This window comes from Opisthorchis viverrini, assembly GCF_000715545.1.
Source record: "Opisthorchis viverrini unplaced genomic scaffold opera_v5_62, whole genome shotgun sequence".
NCBI lineage: Eukaryota > Metazoa > Platyhelminthes > Trematoda > Opisthorchiida > Opisthorchiidae > Opisthorchis > Opisthorchis viverrini.
This window is the reverse complement of record NW_008751718.1, coordinates 84,385-93,041: the sequence shown is the minus strand read 5'-3', so window position 1 is coordinate 93,041 and position 8,657 is coordinate 84,385.

Here is an 8,657-nt window from a genome sequence, read left to right as displayed (position 1 = left end):
AAGTTTCTCGGCGTAATTATATTTGTCCCTGCAGTATAGGTACCCTGACTGTCCGCGCAATAAGATAGGGTAATTTTCGGGGTAGTTGTTTTATTTTGTTCAAAAGGGAGATTTCCGATTCCCTGGTTTTCGTTAGACGTGAGCCACATTGGTGCATCTTTTCTCCGGCTCTTAAAATAGCGCAGTGGATTTTGTTTTGCTTGTTTTGTTTGTTTTCGAAAATTGGGGTGTGTTGTTCGTCTGTATGCGTAAAGCACTTTGCTTACGTTCGACACATTACCAGCAGGATTTTGATCATTGTTTACTCTTAGATATGCAAGCCAACAATGATCTGTGCTCGTGAACGCCCAAAGTATATGGCCGCCTTCGAGGATAAAATGGCCGCAATCGTGTGATTATGACCACTGAATTCAATATAATGCGAAACAGGCTCCCTTTAACCGGTACTTTGTCTGGACAGGTATCGTACAACGGAAGGTTAATATGTCAATTAAGCAGGTTTTATCTCAGATGCACTCAATGAACTCACATGATATAAATGGGAGTCGTTTTAAACCTGATGTATAACCACAGCCAAGAACCATTCGATGAGTATATAGATCCAATCTAATATCTCGTTTATATTAGTGTTCCGTCCAATCAATGCTCCACTATGGCATACTGTCGACGGAAACTCGGGAACTGCGCTGATCTGATGAGCCTCAAAAAAGGCCAACCCGGCCGTAGACTGTTGAATAATTTTCGGGTGTCCAATGGGTAGTGTGTTACGTCTAGCTGCTGGAAAAAATTTCTTCCATCTCAGGTCTAGCAAAACTTCTGAGCTGTCCCTTGATATGCAATACACAGGCGAATTAAGCCGATTTGCGGCTGAAACGCTTACACCTATAAGGACCCAACACGACCCTTTTGAAAACGCTCCGTTGAAAACGGATGAGAGGAACTGAAATCAAATTAAGAAGCCGAACAAATTATGTGAAAAATGTTAGTAAGAATGGCGTATCGAATGATATCTGCTATTCGGAAAACTAAAGATTCTACACCATCTTATCCACACTTAGAATAAGGTGATGAAAATGGCAACAGTTCGTCATTCTGCCTTCGGTTGAAAATGATACGGATGTGATGCCTTTCCGGGTATTTAGAAGCATCAGACCGTAGGATGACTTACGTGTGCGTAAGAAATATAAACCCAAATGGATAACATTGCGATAATCACTCATGATTCATGTCAAGCTAGAGTAGTTGGCAAATAAGGACCCACTGTATTGTATGCAGTTATCTTCTGTTGTTTCAATAAACAGCTGTTTTAATGATTTCTGTCTCCAGAACAACAATTAGTTCACGGTGAAATTTTTGGATGCACCCGAAAGTTTCAACAAAGGATACTAATATGCGCGGTCGTCAGGAAAACATTTCAAAGCGTGAATTATAAGCGATTAAAGCCTGGTCCAAATAATCGGCCACTGCACATGGTTCATTGGTATGGTTGCCACCTGTTTTCCAGGCTGTGAAAAGACATAACGTTTTGTAAGCATATTTTAAGTTCCATTGCACATGATTGAAGCCCTCCATTCCGATAGTATTATCCGGGGAAATAGTTGCATTGTTATTCGAGTTAATTGCGTACAATTGCATCCAAAGTCCTCCATAACATCTCATCTCAAAACCTGTCACACTAATATAAAAAATTCCGATAGTATTATCCGGGGAAATAGTTGCATTGTTATTCGAGTTAATTGCGTACAATTGCATCCAAAGTCCTCCATAACATCTCATCTCAAAACCTGTCACACTAATATAAAAAAAACTGGGACTTATTGTCTGCAGTCTTATGATGGAAATGTTACGTTAGTTAAGTTTTCACTCGCAACCTATCAGCATAAACTTGGAAAGGTAATTCTACGTGGAAGATGTACGGATAACGGTGGGGAAAGTATGAAAAGTGATCAGAAGATGTACATAAATAAAACAGATGACGTGTGCGACACTGCAAATTTCACGGTTGACAAGGCAGTTGATAATAGCATGTCCTTTAGTCTGTAAATTTATGAATTCTCAGATATTCGCAAGCAAAGACCATCGGACTGTGTGCGCTTGCGTGTGAATATTTGGATTAAAATCATGTCGTAAACCATGTGGTTAACTCAGGTGTGTTTTACGTGGGCGGCTCATGGGAACAGAAAGAAACATTAACATTCGTCAACGTTTTCTTCTCAAACTTTTTGTAAATCCACACTGTTTATAAGCACATACGTTTTGTGGAAACGATCAAAATTACACTTCCTTCAGAAGAAACATTTTTCACTGCTTCATGGGTGATGTATGGAAAGACACTGCGCATATTTTATCCAAACTGTGCACTCAGAACAAAGCAAAATATAAACCGGACTTGTTTGCAGCTACAGTAAGTGACGAATTCAGACACAAGAACGTGCTTATGTAAGTGCAATCACCCCCACAGCAAAGGCAACAGTAGGCCACACTTATAAATTGCTTATATTCTTGAGGCACAAGAAAGAGACATGGCGCCGAACTATAGTAGGTCTGAACCTCTTGGATAAATTATTAACTAATCTGATGAGCTGGATAATAAGTGTAAAATGTCCCAACTAAATGAAGAGACGGTTGCTTCCATACCATCACATGCTTGTTCTGGTTTTGAAATAATGGAGAAGAGAGCTTTGTCATATCTATTGTCCAAGTACATAGAAGTATGCATGCGAATACCTTGGTATGATAACGGGAGACCATCCAGATTTTATTAAGTTTGATAGATTTCGTGACGTTTCAATGGGCTCAGAGAGTCTGCTTTCATTGCGCAAGCCCCAAACAAAGAAGAGTGAAATAAACAGTACACCGAATGTAGCCACTTGCAAATATGAAAATCAGTGTTAAAAAAACAGCTTCCTTAAGTTCAGTGCAGAAATGTACTTTAAAAAAGACAGCCAGTACATTCATTAAAGAAGAAAATGAGTTGAACATTGTGTCCGGTTTGGTGTCAGGTGCGGTCACTGGTGCAGAATATAGGCTATTATTGAAGGGATTCCAGATATCCTACAGTTCTTTTCCCGTCAAACAGTTTACAACAGTTGGTATGATTTTGAGTGGCATAAATATAGTCTCAAGATACGCTTCGTGAAATTCTCATTTAATTCAAAGCCGTCATCTTCATCCGTATGACAATTTTCACATTGAATCAAACAAGTTAAATACGATTTCCAATGCATAATTTTGGCAGTGATGCTCATCGTCTGCCCCTTTTATGTGTATTTGTTTTGGGCATGCTGGTCTAGCCCACGTCCATAAAACTGGTGTGTCGAACACTCCTACGATTGACAGTTTTGTTGGTCGATATCTGACATTCTTGCACGAGCTTTCAGTATGATTTTAGTGACTCCGTTTTGCAAACTTAAAAATAACCCTTGTTTTTTGGTTTCCCATTGTAGGTATTCCACAATTCCACCAACATCCCTTCCTTTCATTATTCTTACACCCGAAATTTCGTACAAAATGCTGTAGTAACAATAAAATTCTCCCACATAAAAACTTTCTTGCAAGAGTTTAGTGGAAGCTGATTGTGAACATTACCGGGTGGAATAAAGGACGCCAACGATTGTGTTTAGAAACTCCATTACTTCTCTAGAAGACTGATAAAGTTGGTCCCAAATAATGTTAGCGACAGGAAGTTCATAAAAATCTCTAGCAAGCGCGTTCATTCCCATTGTCGTTTATCCTGCACCTTGCAAAGCGCAGAAGCAAAATGAATTGGACAAGAATGAAAAATCGAAAACAACGGAAACTGTTGTGAGGGCAAAATCTAACGCCCTCGCTCGACAAACACGCAGAACAGCTGCATTAGTGATTTTACGCGAAATTTGAGTAAAAATAATTCTCTAATGTAAACTAACATGGTTCTCCCAGCACGTAAATTACATTGCGCTGTCTCAATTCTGAATTAAAATTCGGACCCCGATGCTGATAGTTTGATAACAGACCGAGAATTTATCAGACAAAAATTCACATAATTTATCTACGCACAGGATCAGAAATAGTCTGATTTTTTATGTAGCATTTGGCCATAATATCTTATTCGTTTATTGATGTTTTGAACCTGTAAATGTCCTTTAAACTATCACCTTGACAGTCATAATCATTGTGAAAACTGGTCACATGTCCAATGAAAGTAGTATTGCTGAAAGCAGTACAAATGAAAGTTGTTTGCAATGTACGTGAGTACGAAGAAACTTTCGTACTTGATATATGGTATGAAAATCCAGGGCCATGTGTTGACAATAATGCGTTACGCCCCGAACTTCAAGTTCCCAACGGGATTTTTACCCAGGAAAAACAATCCATAATCCACCCACAGTGGAAATTTGAGAGAAGATTTAGGAAAATCGCCATTCGGAACTTTTGCTCCACCGAACCGAACGAAGAAGTTGATGATCGACCGGAAAGATGCGCGGCCTGTATCGAGAAAACGCGGAAATTCTTTCTTGATGACATCTGTATAAAATAACAACACATCTTTATTAAATAACAGCAACATGCTATTGGTTGGCTCGCCCTATGAAACTGGTTTGTTAACCATTCTTGCAGAGAAGGCGAATGTTCAGTAGATGTTTTTGCGCTTCTGCGTCATCAAAATGCTAATTTCATTGTCCCTTCATTTGTACTTCCCTTCGCCTGAGCCAACTAATAGGGACCGCAGGATTGGGTGCATGTCTGACTACATTTGTGAACACCGTGTGGCCAGGATTAATGGCAATACACTAAGTTTACGTAGTATATTGTTGTTCCGGATAATCCAAGCGTTTTTGTCTATTCAGTGGAAAGATAACCAAGTCCAGGGTTTCATTGCTTGCTGAGGTATGTGCTGGTTGGTTGTCTAATCCCTCAAAGTGTACCCAGCCGCAACCTGTGAAAAAAGTTGCAGTTATCTGGGTTCATCGACACACCCGTACATCATCACAAAACTTTACGCTAAATGTAACAGCAATATGACTGCTCTGTATTCGTCCGAGTCATCAGACTATCTCTATCGGTTTGCATATATCGAGTGGCCACACCTTAGCATCAATCGCATTTTAGGAAATATATCAAAAAAATTCCTTCGTGATGAAAAAACCAGACTGTTTGCAAATGAGTGTATATTTACTAATTTTATGCAATCTGGTTTCAATTAGAACATAAGGTTGATGGAAACTCGTGGACTAGGCCTAACTGATGAGCCCCAAGAAGGGCGAAATCGGTCGTGGGCTGTCGAAGAGTTTTCAGCAACCTTATGAGTAGTTCACTACGAAAGCCCTGATAGTTTTCCTTCGAGGGTTTAAAGCCATTTAAAACGTAATTTCGAAAGCAGAATCTATCATCTCATGAACGCACTCTAAAATTATTCTTTCTAACCTGGTTTTTAGTTCAGTTCATTTGTTTGCATGGCGTTACACGTATTCACAGCTCTGGCTTACTACGGAGTTGTTGGTCTCACACATTCAGCAACCACGAACAGTAACACGAGACAGACGGAAGATGTTTGCTTGGAAAAATCATCCTGAGACTCACGTAAGGAAAGATAAAGAGAACATGATTTTCGAATCATCATCGAATAGACAGTATTTTGATCGGCAACCCGTCACTCAGTGTTCACAGCAACGGTAATCTATTGGGGGACAATTGGTGACCATTATCGGTGTCGACCTGGCTGACATTTTTACCGGCTCTGCCAGAATAACTCTGAGGTCGAGGATAGACTGATTCGTATTGGAAAGACTGAATTGCAAGAACAGAATTGTAACCATTTAATGAGACTCGCTTTAAACTGGAAAGGCTCACGAAAACTAGTCCCATAGGCCAGCTTGGGGTCTGTGGCGTAAGTTAAGGTGAATAATTGTTCAACTGCTGGGATCTTAGTGACTTTTGCTAATTTCTGCTAAGCCAGACTTTATTGCTCATTGTTTCTCTTGGAAATGTATCTCGAGGTTCGATCAATGTGTACAAGACCACAGGCGGGATGAATGTGCACAAGGGCGCGCAAAAAACTGTTCCGATCTCTATTACGGGACGTTGAACAAACACGGGCCTACCAACAAGGTAGAGTACCCATTTGGCCGGAGAGGAAGTTGTACTGGTGCCCTTCACTGTCGTTTCCTAGTGACTTCATTTAGTGATTCTAAAACTGTTCACACACTCTGTTTCACTGTCAGCTAACCAGTTTTCTTGTTTTGTTTACTCAATTTCATAAGCAAAAGAGCGATTTTCCACGTGCGAGGTTGCTGATGGAAGACAAATGTACATGATCGCACAACAAAAGTTCAAAACATTGCATCCTTTAAATCTAACAGCAAAGAGCTCGGGTTTGGTTGACGGCCTGGTTGGTGAGAACTTATCGCTAATGTTAAGAAATTTCTGACAACCTAATGCACTCATCTTGACATGTTGAAAGGTAAGTGAAAAGTCAAAAGATAAGTGCATGGCTACGTATGTTGGGGGAGTACCACGTCAAAGTAATTTCCTCCACCCGGTGTTTTTTTCTTGACAGTGCAACCCGCATCCGTGTCATAACCAGTAACATACGATCAAGGGACTTGAAAGCTTTCAGGAAACCATTTCACCGACCAAGCAAATAACAGATTTTAAGCAATCAGTCAACAAGACCCAGCTGTATATGCTTGGGTCCACTCAGTTGTCAGTACTGGGTAATACAATCGGTTTTCGCAAAATCTAGTTGGTCTCGCTGAAAACAAAAGGATTTGAGTGTCTTTCCAGTGTCATCTTGTTCGATTCTTCTAAAATCAAGGTTTGTGCATATACCGCGGCAACAAATTCTTCTTGCTATTTCGTTAGAATCCTCAACCAAGAGGAATGATCAGATCATTCATCGGTAACATCCATAATCCTATGTACCCATGCTTTACAGCAGCTTTTTAATTAGTATGGACAAAACATTCCCAATCCGCTAACAAGCAGCCACCCAGCAGATATGAACATCAGCAATCACTTTACTGAACAACACTCAGCCGCGCACACACACTACTTCCATCACCATCCAGCTTATTGGTAAACACTATCTGCTCTGGAACTGCCTGCCACGCAACAAAAGTTCACACAGTGTTACTGTCTTGGAGGCGCCCAAAATGAAGCTTCGGGCAGTGAGCACAACCATACTTGAACTTGGGAGCGGAATGGATGAGACCTGTAGGAATTGTCAAATCGACTTTGTTGTCAAACTCATTGTCACATCACATGACAGTGACTATTTACGATAAACATTCGCGATAATCTAAAAAGATTGAAGTGGATCTTAGCTGATCCTACTTTGCGGTAGATGTGTGCTGGGATAGTATGTTGTATGAACTAGGGATCTGTGGGTGTTTAATATCAAATGATCATAGTACTCCTTGAAGTGGCGTCTCTGTTCTATGGGGAATAGAATGCACGTGGCATACCAGTGTCGGCGTTAATGGGCAAAACCACCAAACAATATTTGGCGTCTGGATTTACCGGCTCGTTTCGGATTATGTTGTGAGTATCCTGAAACTCCAGGACAGAAAATTCAACCTAATCATTGAAAAGAATTCACATGGCTCGGAACGGGCATAGCCAGACCACACTTATACACAAACACCGGCCGCCGAAGAGTACGGTGTCCAAATCCATGATAGAAGAATGAGTTGGGATTTGTACACCGTCACTGGCTTATACGAAGGACGAACGAGTTATACATTATCATTTACGAGGCGGTTGTTCTCGGAGAGTTAAGCAATGCGATGACTTAAAATTCGGGATTAGCAGCGAATGCGAAAACCTGAGCGCTCGTGATAGCGACTTCCTTCTACTAACCCATCGAACTAACTTCAGTCTTTGACGGAAAATTATTCACAGGGTTGTTGGAAACCTTTCCGTAACCAACGACCAGTTTCTACAGCTTGGGGCTCATCGGGTGGACGCGTGCCTCAAGCCTCCATCTTGCTTGTGTTTTCCTCGAATCTAAATCGGACATTGTTCGCGAAATACACTCAAACTCGAGAAAGCTGTTTTCACCAATTAACAATTCGAAACACAAACCCAAACCTGACGAATGATATGTGGGGACTCAAGTGCCTTTCCTTGACAATCTCTGAGTGAGTTGTCCAGAGACCGAGACCAATTGAGGAAATGTTAGGTTGATTAGCATTTCCAAACCATTCGTCGTGCACGTTGATTCCCACTACAATGGTCTAGTTTATTAAGATTAGAGAGAATACAGGGGGGAAATGCACCGCGTAGGTGACGGTGAATTTCTCCAATTCCTTGTTGAGATGACTGGACAGCTATGAACGTGACAGTGTCGACGCAACAACAGCAAAGGCCTCATGAATACAATATCACTCATCATTCCTGTCAGAGATGAACCCGTGTTCTCATCGAATGTGATTCCAACGCGTGTATCCCGTTGAGAACAATTGTTATTTATGCCGAGGACTGTTGCTATCCCAAGAAAGCCCTTCGACACACGGTACGTGGAAACACCAATGTATAGGACGCGGAACTGTGAAATTCTAGGGTAATTTGAACAAAATCGCTGAAATTTTCCGCTGCCCGTATTTGGTATTCAGCCAGACTCTGGTCCATTTCGTCGCGTGATACCCAGAAAAAAAGAGTAAAAGTCCCATCATATT